The sequence below is a fragment of the Tachypleus tridentatus genome, chromosome 1, assembly GCF_004210375.1.
Source record: "Tachypleus tridentatus isolate NWPU-2018 chromosome 1, ASM421037v1, whole genome shotgun sequence".
Classification (NCBI taxonomy): Eukaryota; Metazoa; Arthropoda; class Merostomata; order Xiphosura; family Limulidae; genus Tachypleus; species Tachypleus tridentatus.
Window position 1 is genome coordinate 53,080,301 of NC_134825.1, and position 20,768 is coordinate 53,101,068.

Consider the following 20,768-nt stretch of genomic DNA (forward strand, 5'->3'; position numbering starts at 1 on the left):
TTTTCCCCATTTATTTGTTCAGTTTTATATGTCTATGAAATGGAGATAACCTTTATAAATCTCTCAGTATAATTATAACACTGAAAGCTATAACTTCCATAACAATTAGAGTCACAAATTCATAAGAAGATAATACTTACTTTGACCTACAGAAAAGTGCATTAAGCTGCTAAAGTAGGGATTAAGTTTCATAAATTTGCGATTGTTTTGATTATTGTTTAGTTACTTTTTGTAACAGGATACCTATTTAATTTCAAAACTCAAATTTTTTAATATCCTTATTTGTCTACTTTTATGTTATACCTCTATAAAGTGTGTACTGTAGCGCTTCAATCGATCAGTGTGTAGCGCCATCTGCTAGGTTGAAATGGGTTGAAAAATATTTAAGTACGTGCATGATATGTTCGTTTTCAAATTTCACGCAAAGCTACACGAGAGATATCTACGTTAACCGTCCTTAATTTAGCAGTGTAAAATTAGAGGGAAGGCAGTTAGCTATCATCGCCCACCGCTAATTCTTGGGATACTTTTACCAACCAAATGCGAGATTGATCGTTACATCGTAACGCCCACACGAATGAAAAGGCAAGCATGTTTGGTGGGTCGTGGATTCGTCCCCGCAATCCTCAGATTACGAGTCGAGTGCCTTAACCACCTGACCATGCCAGGCCTGAATGATGTGTTTACCATTTAAAAAAACTTTATATCTATCGGAATACCAAAAGTGGATATCTACAGATCATTAAATTTAGAAACTGTAGAAAACTTGTAATGATAGTTGGAGCCCCGCTGACGTGAGCAAGTGGGTAGTAAACGAAACACTTGCTGTTTCAAAAATTTACAATAGTACAGGAAAAGAAAAAGAGATACTAAGGTCGGATAAGTTCAGGGGTTAAACAGGAGAATAGAAAAGAGGCGCAAGAACATTAGGAAAATAAGCAAAAAAATCATTGACAGGATAACGAAGGTATGAAAAGGAGATTCAAGAGGAACTGTATGCAACTTGAAAGAAGATTAAAAGATAGAAAAGAAGTTGGTAGCTACAGAAGAAAAAGAAGGCAAACAAGTCATTGGAAAGGAATCGGTTACAAAAATAAAGTTGGACTGAGAAAAGAAAAATAAACTGAAAAAAAAGACAAACAGAACTATATAAAAAAGGATAGTTCAGTAACATGCGAAAAAAAGACAAGAAGAACTAAGTGAAACAAACTGACAAGAAAATAAGATGGAGGACATAAGAGTATAGCAAAAAGTACAGGCTAGTAAGCACAAGTTGGGGCAAGAAATGATGATAGGTTGCGAGGAAATAGAAAACAGTTATAGCAGTAAATTACAGTAAAGTGGGTAAAATAGAAATCTATCGAAACAAAAAGATAAGAAGGAAAATGAACATACTAGACTGAGAATGAAAAGAAGAAAAAACAAACATGTCGGTAATAGAAACATCAGTAATGTGTAATATGAGGAATAAAACAAGAAAGATGAAAGAACACCGGGAGGGTGTTCCTTATTTGAATAAGGAAATGACCGGAATCGGTATAGTAATAAAAAACGGATGAATGTAAAAATAGGTAGGAAAAACGAGAAGAGAAAGAAGAAAGAAAAATGAAGCAGACAGAAAGGCTCTAAAGAAGCTGATCAGAACATACTAATAGATAAAGAAGATAAAACTACTTTGAAATAAAAGCTGGCAAGAAAACGATGAAACAGAAATAGGAAGTAAGAAAAAGGTAGGCAGAGATATGTCACGTGGTCAAAGGAGACTGAACGTAAAGAAATGTTAACAGGGCAAGTTTAAACAACAGAAAGGTGGGTGGAAAAAAATACACGGAGAAAGAAGGGTAAAAGGGTATATACTGAATTACGATACTGAAAGATTATGAAAAGGAACAATTGGTTTATGTTAAACTGCAATTTATCATTAGGAAGATATAACTCACTGATTGGTTAGAGAGGGGCCTGGCATGGCCTAGCGCGTTAAGGCGTGCGCTTCGTATTCTGAGGGTCAAGGGTTCGCGCCCGAGTCGCGCCAAACATGCTCGCCCTCCCAGCCGTGGGGGCGTTATAATGTGACAGTCAATCCCACTATTCGTTGGTAAAAGAGTAGCCCAAGAGTTGGCGGTGGGAAGTGATGACTAGCTGCCTTCCCTCTAGTCTTACACTGCTAAATTAGGGACGGCTAGCACAGATAGCCCTCGCGTAGCTTTGTTTGTAAAAAATTCCAAAAACCAAACCAAACCAACCTGGTTAGAGAGTCTCGCTTTCAAATATTAGTAGATTTATAATTTTTTTTAAATGTGTGATAATGTTTAGAGCAAGCTCTTTCAATGTTTGTAAAAACACGAATAGCATGATATTTTAACTTAATGTTTATTACTACTGGATTTCAAACAGCGGATATCAAAGTGGTTCAGTGGTTACAGCGTTTGACTCTCACGTTGAAGTCATGTGCTAAAATTTCATTCGAATCTAAGTTATATTAATTTTTTAATGATCATATTTATAGAAAGCTCTTTTGGCCCGGCATGGCCTAGCGCGTAAGGCGTGCGACTCGTAATCCGAGGGTCGCGGGTTCGCGCCCGAGTCGCGCTAAACATGCTCGCCCTCCCAGCCGTGGGGGTGTATAATGTGACGGTCAATCCCACTATTCGTTGGTAAAAGAGTAGCCCAAGAGTTGGCGGTGGGTGGTGATGACTAGCTGCCTTCCCTCTAGTCTTACACTGCTAAATTAGGGACGGCTAGCACAGATAGCCCTCGAGTAGCTTTGTGCGAAATTCCCAAACAAACAAAAAAAAATAGAAAGCTCTTTCAACACCGTTATAGATTAACTCATGGATTTGAGGTATTGGTTAATATTCGAGTTAAAGGTCAACTCAGCTTTTCACTTTAATCGAACACTTAACACCATACATGTAACAAGTTCTAATGTAACATTCTGAAAGTAACAAAAATACTTCAGAAAGAAAGTAAAAAAGAAAATGTAGCTCAGCTAGAGAAATAGAAGACGGATAGCACGACAAAACAAAAAAAAACGTAAGAAAAATTATCATAACTGAAGCAGAGGAAAAACGAGTGACGTGATTAAACAAAGGCATTTCCTTATAAAACATTTCTACGAGTTCAGTGATTTCCTAGATACAAAGAGGAGCTATTATAACTTCTTCCTTAGATACATGTAGAAGCTCGGCATAGCCAAGTGTGTTAAGACGTTCGACTCGTAATTCGAGGGTCGCGGATTCGAATCCCGGTCGCACCAATCCTGCTCGCCCTCCCAGCCGTGGGGGCGTTATAATGTTACGGTCAATCCCACTATTGGTTGGTAAAAGAGTAGCCCAAGAGTTGGTGGTGATGACTAGCTGCCTTCCCTCTAGTTTTACGCTGCTAACTTAGGGACAGCTAGCGCAGATAGCCCTCGAGTAGCTTTGCGCGAAATTCAAAACAAACAAAGAGATACATGTAGCGAAATTATGACTAGTCGTTGAGCAGTAAAGGTAATTTGCTGCGTTAGCTACAAGATACTTGTAAATCACTATATGTATTTGTGTAGAATCCCCAAAATTATTCTGTGTTTCAAGAGAAAATAGTCAGAATTAAAAGTAACAAATATTTTTATGCCCCGATTTTGAATTTTATATATATATATATCATGGTGTATTGTAGCTAACAAAAGTGCATAATTCTTCTCATGATTCGTGGTATGCGCAAGGTTTACTGGTGTCACGACAGTATAAATTAGAACGTTAAATGTCATTTATGTAACGTCATTTTAGTGTTTACAGTCTGACTGACAGACAATACATTACTGTATAGTAGTGGGAATGATCAAAACAGGGGACACTTCCAGGTGGACTTCGAGCCCCTTTCGCAAAATATACAAAAAAGTGCGTAACAAGTAAATCTTTACTCCATATCTTGAATTGACATAAAATAAAACAAAAAACACAGAACTCTGCTTGAAGTTTTTATTTGTTTGTGTTTAAGTATGAAGCTACGTAATGGTTTATTTTTATTTTGTCCGCCGTGTGTATCGAAACTCAAAATTTGGAGTATAAGCTTTCAAATTTTCCGTTGAGCCACCGCGAAGGCATCGTGTATTATCTTGAGAGCTCATTACATGTTTTAGTACAATACATATAGCTTTAGTTGTACATTTGTAAATGTTCGTGCAGTTATAGGGGACGTTTTGGATCCATGTGGTTCCTTTTCTATTTTTGTCCTTTTCTTTTAGTGCCTTAATATTTGTTATTGGCATACCACAAACTAATCTTAGTAGCATCAGTTAGTACATGCGTATTTCAAGTAACTAATTTAGAAGTTAGGGACTAAATGCCTTTGAAAAAAATAAATAAATATAGTTTTACAGTTTTTGTCGCCATCTATTGAAAATTACATCCATAGAAGATGGTTAAAAATCACCTGCTTAGCTAGGTATATAAAATACATTAGTCGCGAACGCAAATCGATATTATTTTTTTAATAGGAATGTTAACGAAGTGCTTAGTAGTTCGCAATATGGTATTTCTGTTAGAAAGATCTGCCTATGATTAAAAATTCCCCCCGCAAAAAACAACAACACAAACTATATTTAGTATAGAAGTGCCCTTGAGAGACTGAAATCCAATATTTCTAATATTTGACAGATTATAAAAAAGACTTATTTCAAAAATAGATTATGCACAATTATCGTTTTTTACACTTAATACATAGAAACACGGAAATTCAAATTTAGTTCCACTTCTGATCATGAGTTAGCGGTTTTAAAGATTTGACTTAAAAGTTTTAAGATTTCTACTTAATTGATTACGCCGTATGTTACTTATACGTAGTATGGTAGTAACAATAGGACAATGTTTGACTACATTAATAGAAAAAATATTATAACAGGGCCAGGTGTGCTGTATTGTATCCAGGGTTCCATGCTTTGCATTCTGTAGCCCCAAAATCGCACTCCATACTTGAGGGCCATAGATGTGTTGTAAGAATGACGGTCAAATTTCATCAATCGTACATAGCAAGTAGCACAAAAGTTTGCGGCTAGTGCTGTTGATTATTTAGTTGGCTTTCTCTAGTCTAATTGCTTTTTATACATCAGAAATAGAGAAGTTTCGTGACAATCTTTCTACATCTAGGCTTCTCAAAACAGTTAAAAGATGGTCAGTTTGTAATGTTATAATTATAACATAAAACCCGTTGCTATAAAATAATGTCAATCACTCCTCTCGTTTACTTTTATGCGAATTAAATATTAAAAATATCAGTCTTGTAATATGAAATACAAGTTATTGGTCTTTCTGTTTACATTCATAAATGACCATTTGGTTGACTTACTGCTATATCTTTTCAGTTCACGGTGTTTTACTTCTGTACGGAGTAAGACCACAGGTCAGCCTGCCACATGTAAAACATACTTGAAGTAACTGCTGATAAGGTCACAATTTACACTTGACCATTCTATTGACCTGTTTTCAAAGTCTGGGATCTGATGCATCTCTCAAAACAGTATCTTTAGTAGAATCGAGGAGATTGAAGCTTGTTAAATGCAAACGTTACTCCATTCGGTCGATTTCTTCTTCTTCAAATAAATTCATTGCAGTTATTTCGGTGTACAATTATTTGACCCCAACAAAGGTTTGAAGTCAAATATAACCGGGTGTTCAGAAAATTATTTTCTCTTCACTCCGCTCAAGATTTAAAATTTCGTAGGTGGCTTAATGTTAAAAGTATAATCATTATTTAAGGGGGTACGTATTTTATACATTTACTTATATTCTAGTAATCAAGGTCATTAGGCAAGAAGCGAAAAACTAGGACGATTAGTTCTTAGAGCATATTACTTGGGTAGATAAGCTGTTAAGTGTATTTATATATACAGGGTCTCATTAAATGTGGTGCGAGATAGAGTTGTTTTTGTTTTGAATTAAGCACAAAGCTACACAATGGACTATCTGTGCTCTGCCCACCACGAGTATCAAAACCCGGTTTTTAGCGTTGTAAAAGTCCGCAGACATACCGCTGAGCCACTGGGAGCGCAAGATAAGAGAGAGAAAAAAAGATATACGTGGAGATGGAAGAAGGAAATAAATGTCAGGATTATGGAGGTGAAATAAAGCTATAATATATCATATGTTTTAACATTAAAGGATATATCAGAACCCTCACAAACTATCTCCTTGTTTGGCTGTTTCCTTTAGCAGAGTTCACGGTCCTTCACACGTATTGTTTTTTTGCAATCATCTCTATTCATTGCCAGGTTTAGGAAGTCTTGTAACTATAGCGTCTCACGGCGTTTACTAGGATGTATGCAATTAAACTTAACAGTGTCTCAAAACAAGGTATCTTATATTTAGGCACAAAGAATATATTAAGATTTGTGTACTGATACTGACATTACATATAGAAGTCAACTATAGATGTTGCTTTTTCACACTTCTGGTTTCGAGCCGCAAATATACACATTTTCGCGCAGAGCTCAACGAGAGTCATCTGTACTAACCGTCCCTACGTTAGCACTGATAGACTAAGGGGAAGACAGTCATCGCCACCTACAGCCAAATCTTGAGCTACTGGTTTACCACGGAATAATAGGATTGATTGTAACAGTGTAACGCTCTCAAGGCTTAAAGGTCGACTAGGATTAGAACCTGCGATCCACTGATTGAGAGCCGAGCGCCCTAACCACCAGGTCATGCCAGGCACCACACTGAGAGAAATGTAGAAAAACCTACAGTTAACTTGTATTTTCATAACAATGTTTAGGTCTGTTGGTTTTTCAATACTTCGGTGGATTTCGACCATTAACCTGTAACCCTACAAATAGTTTGAAAATTCTACAATAATACCTAGAATAAATGTTTTAACTTAAAACTTCAATGAACATGTCAAAACACTACATTAGAAGTAGTTTTAATTTTCATGTGTTTGTTTTAGACAAAACTAAACTGGCTTAGTCACATTTACAGATAACAACAAATATTATCTTACCATTATATCTCTGTCTCCTCCACAGTAGCATATGTAGACTAAAGCTAACTTACTGGGTGTTATATTAGGAATTCATCTTTTAATCTTGTATATTAGATTGTCCAGAAATAAATGTCGGAATCCTCACGATGACATTTAGAAACTGAATATCGAGTAACTTATCGTTGGTTGATTTATTTAATCCAACGTTTGTCGCTTACAAGGTGTCTTAATTGTCTGCTGTTTCAACTCAACTCAGAGTAACTTTCGCAATCCAAGGCAGCATGGCCAAGAAGGGCTTTTGTCCGATTTTCCTCTACGACTTCAAACTTGGACAAAAAGCTACCAAAACTACATGGAACATCAACCAGGCATTCGGCCATGGATCTGCCAGTGAATGTACAGTTCAAACCTGGTTCCAAAGGTTCCGACATGGAGGTGAAAATCTTGAAGACCACAAAGGTCGTGGAAGGGAGTCATCCTTAAATAAAAACACATTAAGAGAAGTAGTTGAGACAGACCCTCGCAAAACATTTTGTAAGCTTACAGAAAAGCTAGGCACAAGCAAATCAAGTATTGCCAACTACCTGAGTGCGATTGTAAAAGATGAAAAAGTTTGATAAGTGAGTTCTGCATGAGCTGACTGAAGATCAAGAAAATCGGCATTATGAGACCTGTCAAGGATGACCCTCCAAACATTCAACGAATTGGGAATCGAGGTTTTGCCTCATCCACCTTACTCCTCAGAACTTACTCCTACAAATTTTCATTTTTGTAAGCGATTTGACGACGCTTTTAACAATAAACACTTTCCAAACTAGGAAGCTGCATGAGAAACTTTTAGGAAGCTCCTTGACCATAGAAAATCTGATTTCTACAGCAGGGCATAAACAGCATCGTTAAACGTTAGCAAAAGTGTGTTGAACCAAATGGTGCTTACTTTGATTAAAAGCTAATTTTACAACATTGGTTTATACTTTTACAAACTTCGCAGCTCAAAAACGTCATTTATTTCTGGAGAACCTAATACCATATGTTTTAGGTTTACTTCATCTATTCTACCACTAAAAATAAAATGACATAATTTGGTTCCAAAAAATGTTTCCACCTTTTAATTTGATATGCCATATGTTTTAGGTTTTTGTCGTCTATTCCACCACTAAAAATATAGATAACATACAATTTAGCTCCAGAAAAATGTTTACTGCCTCTGCATTTTACCTATAAGGATTTTTTTTTTTACCAAGAAACACTCTAACCTAAGTAAGCAAGCAAGCTCAAACTGAAATGTGAATCATAAAAACATACATAAAAAGAGCCTTCTACTATCTTCTACTGTCCGATTGACGAAAAATTAGGAAGACAGCAAAGTGCCTAATAGATGAAGATATCAAATTTAACGAAATCCTACCGAGACCAGTAAACATAACTGTATGAACTCCAAGAAACTACTCTCAACAAATGGTAACTGGTTTTTATTTATTGCTAGTTATTGTTTGAAACGTAAATTATGTGGTGTGCAAAGTACAGACAGCCCATTGTGTAGCTTTGGCTTAACTTCAAACAATATAATACATTTTGGTGAATTCACAACAATGAAGTTTCTGTATTTAATTATTATTATTTATTTATTTATTTTCAAAAAAATTGTTATCCATCTCTATGTTGCATGCTTATTCCAGAGTAAAAACTTCTCTCTATACACTCTTTAGTTGAAATGTGCATTTGTTTGTTGAGTATAATGCAAAGCTACTCGAAGACTATCTGCGCTAAATGTCCCTAATTTTAAAGCGATAGACGAGAGGTAAGGCAGCTTGTCAACAAATCACCTACTGCTAACTTTTGGTCTACACTTTACCAACTAATAGTGGAAGGTTACATTGCAACTCCCATAGTTGAAAGGGCAAAAGCTGAATAGTAGGGTATTTGTAGTACATTCACCATCGGGAATCGAATCTCAGATTTTAGCACTAAAAATCCCCAAGCTTACTACTGACACACTGGGGACTAATTTATAAAACAAATAGAGCTTACAGAAGCCCACTGGTTAATTATAAGACTTATTATTTGGAAGAGGATAATAGAGTTTGTTGGTATGAAGTATTCTAAACAAAGGCTGATAAATCCGCTTTTTTCTTAGAAACAAACTGAATGCTGCCCAAGGATTAGCACTGCTCTTAAATACCTTACTTGCAGTCGTTGTAATAACCTCTTTCTCTTTTTAAGCATTGACATAAATTTCCAATGTCAATAGGGTAGATTACTTTTTGTCCCGAGTTATCGAGGCCAGTACAGGTGTACTATTCTTCAATAGGTAACTCACAGTATATAGATTCTATAGGGGTAACGGGTAAATCCCACTTTTCTGTCAGACAAAAGTACCTCAACAGTTGGTGGCAGATGTTGTTACTTTAAGTGCCTTCACTCTAGTATAGTTCAGTCCAGAATTATTGACGGCTGGCACTGATAATTCTTGAGTAACTTTGCACGAATATTTGAAAGCAAACAAACTTCCTCACCTTCTGTGTGATATTCATGCTCAAGGGGATGTAGAAGTTTGCATTGTAAAAGCAGAAAGTTGATCTTCTCTAAATTTCAATATGAAATTGATTTGTGATGTAGGTTAACTTAGAATTGTGGGATACTGCACGATGATTGTGGTTTAATGAAGAACACAATTTTACTATCTTCGGTTTGAGAATAAGAGTTTCTCATTCCTACCAATAACTTTCAGTCAGTTTATGAATTATTTTGTTTTGCTCACCATCATGCCGCAAGTTGAAGAAACAAAAACGCAGCGTGGTTAACTAATGAATGAATATTTGCTCTAAATTTCTTATCAATACTATAAATGTAGCCAACACTTTCATTACCAGTTTTGACTGCATTTCTTTAAGTCGCATAATCAATCCTTTTTTTGTTTCGTTTTTTTTTTTTTTATGACCACGCTTTTTTCACATTTAAGAGGTTTTTATTTTGAAAGATTTTCTAGCATATTCTAAACAGCTTCAATGACAATAGTTCAAACATTTACAGTTCAAATATATTCAATAGATTTTGTTCGTTCGTTTTAAAGTTAAGCACAAAGCCACACAATGAATTATGTGCTCTGCTCACTACTGCTATCGAAAGCCAGTTTCTGGTGTTGTATATCCGCAGACATGCCACTGTGCTACTGTGGGAGATGCATATGCAAAGAACTTATTATATTTGCTTTTGTTTGACTATGATCTTATATAAATCATGGGAAATGGCTTCACTATGTGTTTATCATATTAACGCTATTAATATGTATTACATTTCATTTGTAGTAAGAAGAAACAAAACCTCTCAGTATTTAATTATATTTCGTGAAAGCTTCAAAGACCGTGCAAGGGATACGATGTTTTCCTAAATAGTCGCAATGTGGGAAATCCTGGTGGTGATGTAAAATAACCCAGAACACTTAATAACCCATAATAAACAAGAGAATATATAGAAGGTAATACGATAAATTACACGTTACACTGTATGAAACTAATTCTACAAAGCTGCTAAGAATACTGACTCTTACTATTTAGCTCAAAATGTATAACTATAATCGCGCCTTTATTTTACAAGGTATTGTCAGATCGTAAAGAAAATAAGAGACCAGCTAAATTCACAAATTTAGCAGCCGAAACGAGAACATGAATCATGCATGTTTGCGCGTAAGGTTGAAACTACACGTTGACTGAAAATATAAAGGTTTGTAGATATCAGCTACTCTGTATATCGAAGGAAGACTTAACTACAAGACAAAAGTCCTTAAAATACTTCTCAAGAGAGTTAGTGCTATGGCTAAGATGGCATACTTAGGTTTAATAATTATTGTTCCATTATAACACATAAAAACATAACTGTGTCATGGTGACTTTCGAAAAGATGTCGGTTGTTGCAATCTTAATTACTCGTATCTCAGTATTTGAAGAGTAGCTAAAATAAATGATCAGTGCACATAATTTTACATTACTCATAAATAATGTGATATTGACAACTGGTAAATCAGCGGTTACCAACTCAAAATTTAAAATAATTCTAACTCTAAATATAGATTATTTGTTTATTCAGTTGAGCAATGACACCAATTAGTTTAAAAAATTTATTCAGGTGAAAACATTGTTTCCTATGATGAAATAATTGGCTCATTCATACATCATTGACTTCACACGAAACCAGCTCTTGCTACTTGTGCAGTCGTCCCCCACTGGTACAGCGGTAAGTCTACGGTTTTACAACGCTAAAATCAGGGGTTTGATTCCTCTCGGTGGACTCAGCAGATAACCCAACGTCGCTTTACTATAAGAAAAAAAACACACACATGCAACTTGTGGAACAATGGTTTACCACAAAGCATTTTGTTTTCAGAACACTGTGTTGAGTAGCTAACATCAGTTAAGCAGATTGTTCTGCCCAACGAAAGTACGACTAGCTACCACACATTAAAGATGGCACCCATGGGGATATCCCCACACTTCCTGGTATTTATGACTTTGCATATTAGTATATATCTGAAAAAGTTTTAAAATCCCCCATACCCTATTCACAAAGAATGGTTTCCGTTATTAAATTCGTTCCTTGAATAAATATTTTAACATGCTAAAAGTCACAAATAAATTAAAGCGACTGTGTGGTATTATTGTTTAAAAAGCGCATTACCGAATATTTTAATTTGTTTTAATAAATGCATATAAAACCATATTGAATTGGAAAAAAAAACGGACCACGTGAGATTAAAAAAAAAAAAAAAAGAGTTTAATTATTCTACATATTAAAATACCGAATTTAACTCGTAATAAAAACTTAGTATTTTAAAATGTTCGCACCAGTGTATGTTAGAACTTAATTTACGATTAATTAAAATAAAAGTTTGAAATTAAACAAAGGTTTTTGTTAGTTATTTTCTTCTAAATATCATCTTAAACACTAATTCAATAAGAGAATGGGTGCTCATTTAAATATTGTGTACTAAATAGAATCTTTCTCAATAATAACAATAATTATGTTCATCCAAAGAAATAGAAACAGCTCAAAATTTTTCTTGATCATCAGTAAATTTTTAACTCAAAAATCGGTGCATGAAAACGTCAGACATGAGAAATTGTCACCTATTGATTGGAGATAGTCGCACATGTGCGTATTTAACGTACTGCTATTTTTCATCGTTAAAGCCACGATAAAATGAGAGGATATACATACACTTTTTGCGCATGATTTATACACTTACTTTATTAAACAAACAATTTGTATCACTTTCAAACGTTGGTAAAGGGGGAAAAATACTAATTTTGCTTAACTCTCCTTTAAAGTATATACATATAGTAGTTCTGTTAGATATATTACGTATTTATTGTTACTTTAATTAAAAGTATACTGGTTACAATTTATCTAATGTCTTTTATTTTCATTGCAATACATTTATTATAAGATTGATTTGCACTGTTAGTTTATATGCATTTAGAAATAATTTCAACCTCCTAGGCTGATAGATCCTTACGAGATATTATTAGGATTAGGCCGAATACATCATTGACAGCGAGGGTATCAACCTGATGAAATACATTTTAATCTGTATAACTCGAAATATAAAGTATATTTAATTAGATATAGTGCTTAGTACGTTGATTTTTAGTTTCGCTTTAAGTACATAGCTTGCTCTGACCGAAAGTTAATATAAATTTCGTAAATACCATTTCAACAAGTTGAAACGAAAACATCAAGAAATATCTCCCTTAGCTGAAATTGAACTAACAGACAACCTACTGATGTTATTAAAACTTCTAAAGTAAAACACTTCAGATATTCAACAGCGACCTTTTTTCTACATTAATTCTTACCTGAAAAAAAATTGAAATGATCAAAATGCCCGAATACTGTTCTAGATTTTTAGTTACATCTGAAGAATGAAGAACACCGATGTCACTGAAGACACAACTAACATTCAAATTAATTTCTTCTTACAGATGTCCTCTTTTAACTTACACAGAGTTTCTATAAATACTTTTTAGGTGTCCCAGTTAACAGTTTTCAAACCTTTCGGAGATTATTAGTCTCTAACCGTTACAAAGGAATAATTATAGCTAGAGTTTTCCTTAATTCTAAAAACATATGCGTGATGTAATTGACAAGGAAAGGGGAATAGGGTATTAATGGGAGGAGCTTTACCTTTTGACATTAACACTAATTATGTGTTGATTTCGAAAAGACAAAAGCGCATGCTCATTGAATAATCTCTAGCTACAAACACGATTACAAAGTGACATTATTCAATTCACTGACGTACCCATATCTTTGAACATGATGCTACAAAAGAAATAACAAAAAACAAAAAGTTCGTGTTTCCTGAATTAAAAACCAAAACCTCTATCATACACCCTTTCATTAACGGTCGTGACATCCATGAACCTAGAAGTCTAAGTCTACTTTTTTTTATTTAAAAGGCTTTTTATGCAATAATTTCAAAGGTTTGGGGTGGGCATAGCACAGCTTAACAATAAACCAAGTCAAAGGGATATTTTCGTGTATGTGTGTTTTTTAATATCCTGGGGGTATAGTTTTAGAATGTCAGTGTCTTTAATCTTGTGAATAAGATCTTGTACATAATTATTATTTTTAAGTTATATGAAATAGCTTTCACATTAGTTAGGCAGTATATACACTAGGCACAAAAAACATTGTAATAATAAAAACCCTGACAATACATTACAACATGTTAAAGATTTTAATATAAATATCATATTTCAGTTAAAGCTGAAAGATTTTCTCATAGGTGTTTCTTTTTATGTATAGCGTCTTCAATAAATATTAAAATTTGTATAAAAATGATGCCAGAAAAACGGTATATCTGGATTTATTGCTTTTAAGTTGCAAAACGTCTATAACATCTAACTTACTTGTTACAGTGCTACTAAAGCAATGCTATATTCTGAAACAATACGTACACACTATAAGGTCTATATTAATCCAATGAGCAGCATATGTGTATGCAAGCCACTTGTATAGCCTGCTGAGACAGTGTCAAGCTGGCTCCGGCCTGCCCAGGCATGCCCGGGCTGCATACTTCCACAGAACAGCTTCATCTGGCCTGATTTCATGCCTGGGCATGCCCAGACTGCACAAAACATTGTTCATAGGTCTCTTACAGAAACGAAATATTTTGGACACAAATATAAGAAAAAACATGACAAAACTGAAGATTTCGATGAAACGGTACGTGATGGACAAATTTGGATGTGATTTTTGTGATCAGCAGCTAAAAATCTATAAGGAACACCCGACAGTGTTCAAAAAGCAAAAACTTTGTTGTGCAGTGTTATCGAAGAGAGAAGTAGCACTACTTTTAAAGAATAATTGTTTTTCTGTTATTTCTATTAACGTTAATAAAATCACGACCTTTATCTCTAGAATGTAAAGGCCTGGCATGGCCAGGTGGTTAAGGCACTCGACTCGTAATCCGAGAGTCGCAGGTTTAAGACCCGTCACACCAAATTTCAGCCATTTCAGCCGTGGGGGCGTTATATTGTGACGGTCAATCCCACTATTCGTTGATAAAAGAGCAGCTCAAGAGTTGGCGGTGAGAGGATCAGACTAGCTGTCTTCCCTCTAGTGTTATATTGCTAAATTAGTGACGGCTAGCGCAGACAGACCTCGTTTAGCTTTATGCGAATTTCAAACCAAACCAGAATGTAAATTTATTTCCTCAATATTTCGCTATTACAGCTTATTCCGGAGCTGTCGATATTCTACAAATTCACTCCACGATTTTATCGTTGTAAGTCGATAAGCTTACCACATACTCACCAAGGGACAATTGTGTTTAAATCAATAAGTATTTCAGATGACAAATACCATATTTTACCCCTTGTGAGGCGCTACATCGTGGAAGACGCACATTAATTTTGGAAAGACAATTCTAAGAAAAATATTTTGACTCAGTAACGAATACCTTGATGCAGCTTTGACTTTTTAATCTACCAGGGGCATAGATTCTGGGGGGATGGGGGAATACATCCCCCTTCATTTTAGGTGGGAGTATGGTGCATACAATCATCCTCTCCTACAGTTTGGTCTGTTGAACTGTTTTATTGCATCACAGGCCTAAAAATTGTGTGTTTGTTCTTGTGATTCTCGTGTTCTTACCAATCGAATTACATAATTAGGCCTAGATGTAGGCTTTTTCAGTAGCCGAAATGTACATCTTTAATATAGGTGTGCTTCTAAGCTTTTCGATCTAAGCGATAGTTCGTAAGTATCAGTCAGTAGGACTAAATATACATGCAAGGCTTGTAAGATTAACTAAAATTTTCATCACAACAGATTGAACAGAGCATGAAATTCAAAAATATTACTCCCAAGCGTAAACTCCTGTGATCTAGATCTGGCAGACCATTTGTATCTTGTAGCTGCATCAACCTTATGTGTATATTGTGCGGTTTTCCTACGCCATTTGTTCTTATGCATGTCTAGCCGCTTTTATTGTCGAACGCCTCACTCTCCTAAGCTGCCGAAGGCGCTGACCATAGCGTACGTTTAGTGTACAGTTAACGACAGGTTCTGGCTGCTCGGATCCAGACGCGCCCTACATCACCCCCCTTCGCTCCCTTTAGTCTGAGCCTCATCAGACCTGTGTTTGTGGCCCTCAATAATCCATGAAATTTTAGATTATCACCGCCCTCTAATAAAGTGCTGGTGCTTTATGGTAAAAGAACAACATATTCTCTTATCATAGATAATAAAAATATTGTATTTTCTTGTATAATTAGAACATAAAAGGAGCGATTTCAACGGCCTGAAGCCTCTACTCTAATTGTATTGCTAGTTTTTGTTTAGGTGTTTTTATTTAATAGACGTGCTTATAGACATTAAATAACAACGTGTTTACCTTTTGATGAGTTTTATTAGGAATATAATATATTTGTGATTGTTTAAGTATTTTTCGAGAAACCTCAAATTACTTGTGTTGTAACCAGCACACATTATTGTCCCAGCGATGCCCAGGCGGTCAGTCGGCTCGGTAGTCGCTGTGAGGTTCGCGCGTTCGACTTAAATACATTGTACAGTTCAGTCCTACCTCCATTCTGTTCTGTCTTCGTTCGTTGTACGTTAGAGTTTTTCAATAAAGATTGTATTTTAGCCTGTTGAGTCATCTGGGAAACAGATTCCAATTATGACAAGCAAGCGTCTGAAACTTTCCGATATTAGACAGTTCTGCAAGCCAGTTACTAGTACTACAAGTGACAATGCAGATGCAGATAATCCAACAACCTCAAGCAAAGGAATAGAAACTTGCCATACAGAGGAAATACCATGTTCATCAGAGGACGAGTCTGAAAATGCTTGTGCAACTATTACACATCATGAACCACCAGATAGTTGTGAAACAAGTTTGTGCAGTAATGAAAAATCTGACACTCCACAGATACAGTGTGGAAAGCCATATCATCCAGACGCACAACTAATACCACGACAGAAAGCAAAATCTCAAAATATCAACTTCCAGGGCAAGTGGTTTGATGAGTTTCCATGGCTGCACTTCGACAATCAGACTCAAAAAGTCATAGGATTTCATTGTGCCAAGGCGGAAAATTGAGGCCTTTTTACAGGGAAATTGGAGAGGCCAGAGGAGTATACCTTCATATCCACCGGTTTTGCAACTGGAAAAAGGCAAAACAGAAATTCAAAGAACACCAATCCTCCTCTCAGCATAGATTCGCTATATCTCCAAAAGGTTCACTTGATGTAACTCCAGTGACTGTCCAGCTACATGATGGAAAAAAAGCAGCAGGAAGAATGCAAAAGAAGTCTAGCCAAAATATTCAGAAGTTCACGTTTCTTACTGCGTCAAGGTTTAGCATTACGTGGACATACTGATACGGAGGGGAACTTCCTGCAGTTAATGAAGCTCCTGGAAGAGGAAGATCCTGAGTTGATGGCCTACTTGTCAAAGAAAACCACATTCACATCACCCCAGGCTCAGAATGAAATTATGGAGATGTTCAGCCATTAAATACTGAGGAACATAGCACACGAAGTGCAGCAAAGTAAAATCTTTGCATTAATGGTTGATGGCACTCAAGATGTTACAGGTGCCGAACAGGAAGCAATATGTGTACGATACGTAGATGAGAACCTTGACGTCCATGAGACATTTCTTGGTTTGTACAGTGTTTCCAGTACAACTGGTGAAACAATATTCTCGACTATACTTGATGTACTTACTACCGTGTTTCTCCGAAAATAAGACAGGGCTTATATTAATTTGCACTCCAAAATATGACACTAGGGCTTATTTTCGGGGGATGTCTTATTTTGATATATTAAAAAAATGAAGTTACAAAGTAAAGCTATTAAACTAACCATTTAAAATAAACTATTATTAAACTATTAAACTAACTGATTAATACTTAAACAAACTAATTAACAAACTATTAAACTAATTAATAAATTACTTTTTTTTATTTCTTTCCTCTTCCTGCCACTCTTAACTAGGGCTTATTTTAAGGGTAGGGCTTATATTAAAACTATCCCCAAAAATCACACTAGGTCTTATTTTATGGGTAGGTCTTATTATCGGAGAAACACGGTAGACTCAATTTACCACTGTCAGGATTAAGAGCACAAACTTATAATGGAGTCGCTAACATGAGTGGTGCGTACAGTGGATGCCAGGCAAAAATAAAAGAGAAACAACCGTCAGCTTTGTTTTTCCACTGCGGAGCACACAAGGCTGATTTAATAATGCAACATGCAGTTTAAGCTTGTCAATGTGTTCGAGATTCTATCCAGTGGGTACATGAACTTAGTGTCTTGCTTCAGAGGTCAGGCAAATACAAGACAATCTTTGAAAATATTGTATCGTCAGACAGCCACAATAGTCCAGTTAAATACATCCGCCCACTGTGTCCAACACGCTGGTTGTGCCGCCTATCTGCAATTACATGTGCTAATGATCACTATAGTGACATTGTTGATTCTTTGTCTGAATTAACAAATAAAAAATCAGATGTAGCAGTGAAAGCACGAGGTCTGCTGGACAGATTTGACAAAGGAAAGACAGTTTTAGGATTGTTGATGGCTCAGCATCCATTAGCTGCATTAGAGGAACTAAACCGTGCATTCCAAGCAAAATCAGCAACAGTATCTGGCATGATTGAAGCATCTGCAATGACAGTTGAGCAATTGTGGGTATTGCTAACGGAGGAAAATTACAACAAGATATTTGATGAAGCTGAGAAAAAGGTAACTTCCCTAGATCTGGTGCCTATTAAACTACCACGCATTCGCAGACCCCTCAGAAGGATCACAGGTGATGGCTTAGCACACCGTTCTGCAACAGCTACAGAAGACAATATTTTGAATTTTTGGACACAGTCGTAGAACATCTGACCACTAGATTCAATGCAGACAATAATGACTTGAAGCAATATCTGGCACTTGAGAACATGATCACATCTGGCAAGATTGACAATCGCTTATAAACTTCTATTAAATTTCTCTGCACAACGGCTCGAGTTTCAGTTGCCCATGTTCAAAGAAACAACAAAAGCAGTATCTCTGAAAGGTGCGAAGGATGCTTACTGTAAAATACATGAAACAAGCCAGCAGATGTTTAGTGAAGTGTTTCTTCTCATGAAAATTTTATTTGTATGTCCAGTATCCAGCTGCGAATGTGAACGCAACTTTTCTGCATTAAGACGGTTGAAGACGTGGTTCAGGTCAACTATGTCTCAGTGCCGCCTCAACCATGTGGCAGTTTGTCACACTCATAAAGATGAGGTCGACAAGATAAATATAGAAGAGCTTATGAAAGAATTCATAAACAGATCATCACAAAGGAGGTCTACGTTTGGGAACATGTAGACTAGAGGTCTAAATGGATCTTACTTCAATGAAAAGTATGAATAATTATGTGCTACATTGTATTGATGTGTAATTTTCAAGAGTTCGCAAAGACATTTTAATTATTTTTATCAAACAACATGAACAGTTTTTCAGTAGATATAAACTTATCAAGGGTAATTACTAATTTTATTAATATTTGAAAACGTAATTTATACAAAGAAAGTTATTAGTAACCTTGTCAAGTATAATGGTGATCTTTTATACTGTGCAGTGTGCAGGAATAAATTCATGTGGCAGTTAATTTGTCTTTATTCTATTAACATTTTGAAAACTGCTCACAACACCTCACTTATACAAACCTACATGGAAACCTTGAAGTATCGTGGCAACAAGATTACTCTGTGACTGCATGTTTACAGCTTTCAGGTTCACGTAATCAGAAGTTACCAATTTGCATATTGAACAGTCCACATAAGTGGTTGCAAAAATCATCACCCATCGGGTGTAAAAAATCTATGCCCCTGCAACCTACTGAGTAAATACAGTCAAATATATTATATTCTTCACATTATATCGACAATATTAGTTAAATTGAATGTTTTAGGCTATTCAAAATATTGTGATTGGTAAGTAATGAGATTATAATCTGTATAAGAGACCGTTTTGAGTAGACTCTATGCTAACCTCCTGCATCAACCCATCACTTTTGTCTTGGAAGACGTATGGGAATTTTTCAAGGTATTTCTAAAAAAAACATATGCGTCTTACAAGGTGTTAAATACGGTAATGCTATTTGAGGTTACCATACTACCTAAACAGTTTTTGTTGTTATGTATTGAAAGTGGTACAAGGAGGAGTTTTAACGCAGATCACTGACAACTGTAACGGGTTTAATTGTTTGTTTGGATTTCGCGCAAAGCTACTCGAGGGCTATCTGCGCTAGCTGTCCCTAATTTAGCAGTGTAAGACTAGAGGGAAGGCAGCTAGTCATCACAACCTACCGCCAACTCTTGGGCTACTCTTTTACTAACGAATAGTGAGATTGACCGTCACATTATAAGGCCCCCACGGCTGAAAGGGCGAGCATGTTTGGCGCCACGAGGATGCGAACCCGCGCCCCTCAGATTGCGAGTCGCACGCCTTAACACGCTTGGCCATGCCGGGCCAACCAGGTTACTATTATATATTTTAATATCTATGCTTGTTTCAGTTTAATTTATATTTACAAATGTGAAATCAATCCCTTTTTTTTTGTCAGTTCGATAGAAATGAAAATAGGATTATTTCAAAAAAATAATTTTCAATAATTCGACAATTTTAGAAACAATAATCAAAATAAATATTATTTTTGTTATTCAAAGTGCTCTATGTTTGCATTTCTGTTAAGTTTAGACACTAAAACTACATATAAATCAATCCAATTATTCTTTCCTCCAAAGTTTCATCTTTTATTGCAATTTCCACTTTAGTAATCTAGTGTCTACCTATCGATCAGGGGTAAATATATTTACAGTTAAGCGCAAAACCACACAACAGGTTACTTATACTGTACCTACCCACCATGTATATCGAAACCCAGTTTTTAGCGTTATAAATCCGCAGATTTACCGGTGTGACACTGGAGGCACTCAGCGGTAAATTTGAGGAATAACGAAGCTATAATTTCACATTCGATCCCTATGGTGAACAAGTGGTATATATATCGTGTAGCTATTTTGCTGAAATGTAATTTATTTTAACTAAAATCTCCAGCCAAGTGAAAACAATTTTGCGTAATTTTAAAACTTTGTTAACTACGTATACGCCCAGCATGACCAGATGGTTAAGGCACTCAGCTTGTAATCTGAGGATCGCAGGTTCGAATCCCCCTCACACCAAACATACTCGCCCTTTCATCTGTGAGGGCGTTATAATGTTACGGTTAATCCCACTATTCGTTGATAAAGAGT

The 20,768-nt window shown here is 35.8% G+C and overlaps 1 protein-coding gene across 2 annotated transcripts in view; it reads right to left on the minus strand.

The window, feature by feature from the left end:
- LOC143248777 (ras-responsive element-binding protein 1-like) overlaps positions 1-13,093 on the minus strand; it is a 63,618-nt gene extending 50,525 nt beyond the window's left edge. Inside the window, exon 1 of one of the 2 annotated variants that reach the window (XM_076497504.1) lies at positions 12,816-13,093. The gene's annotated coding sequence lies outside the window, so the exon portion shown is untranslated. The remainder of the gene's footprint in view (positions 1-12,815) is intronic. The other variant, XM_076497481.1, reaches the window with a different exon arrangement.
- Positions 13,094-20,768: the final 7,675 nt, after the last annotated feature.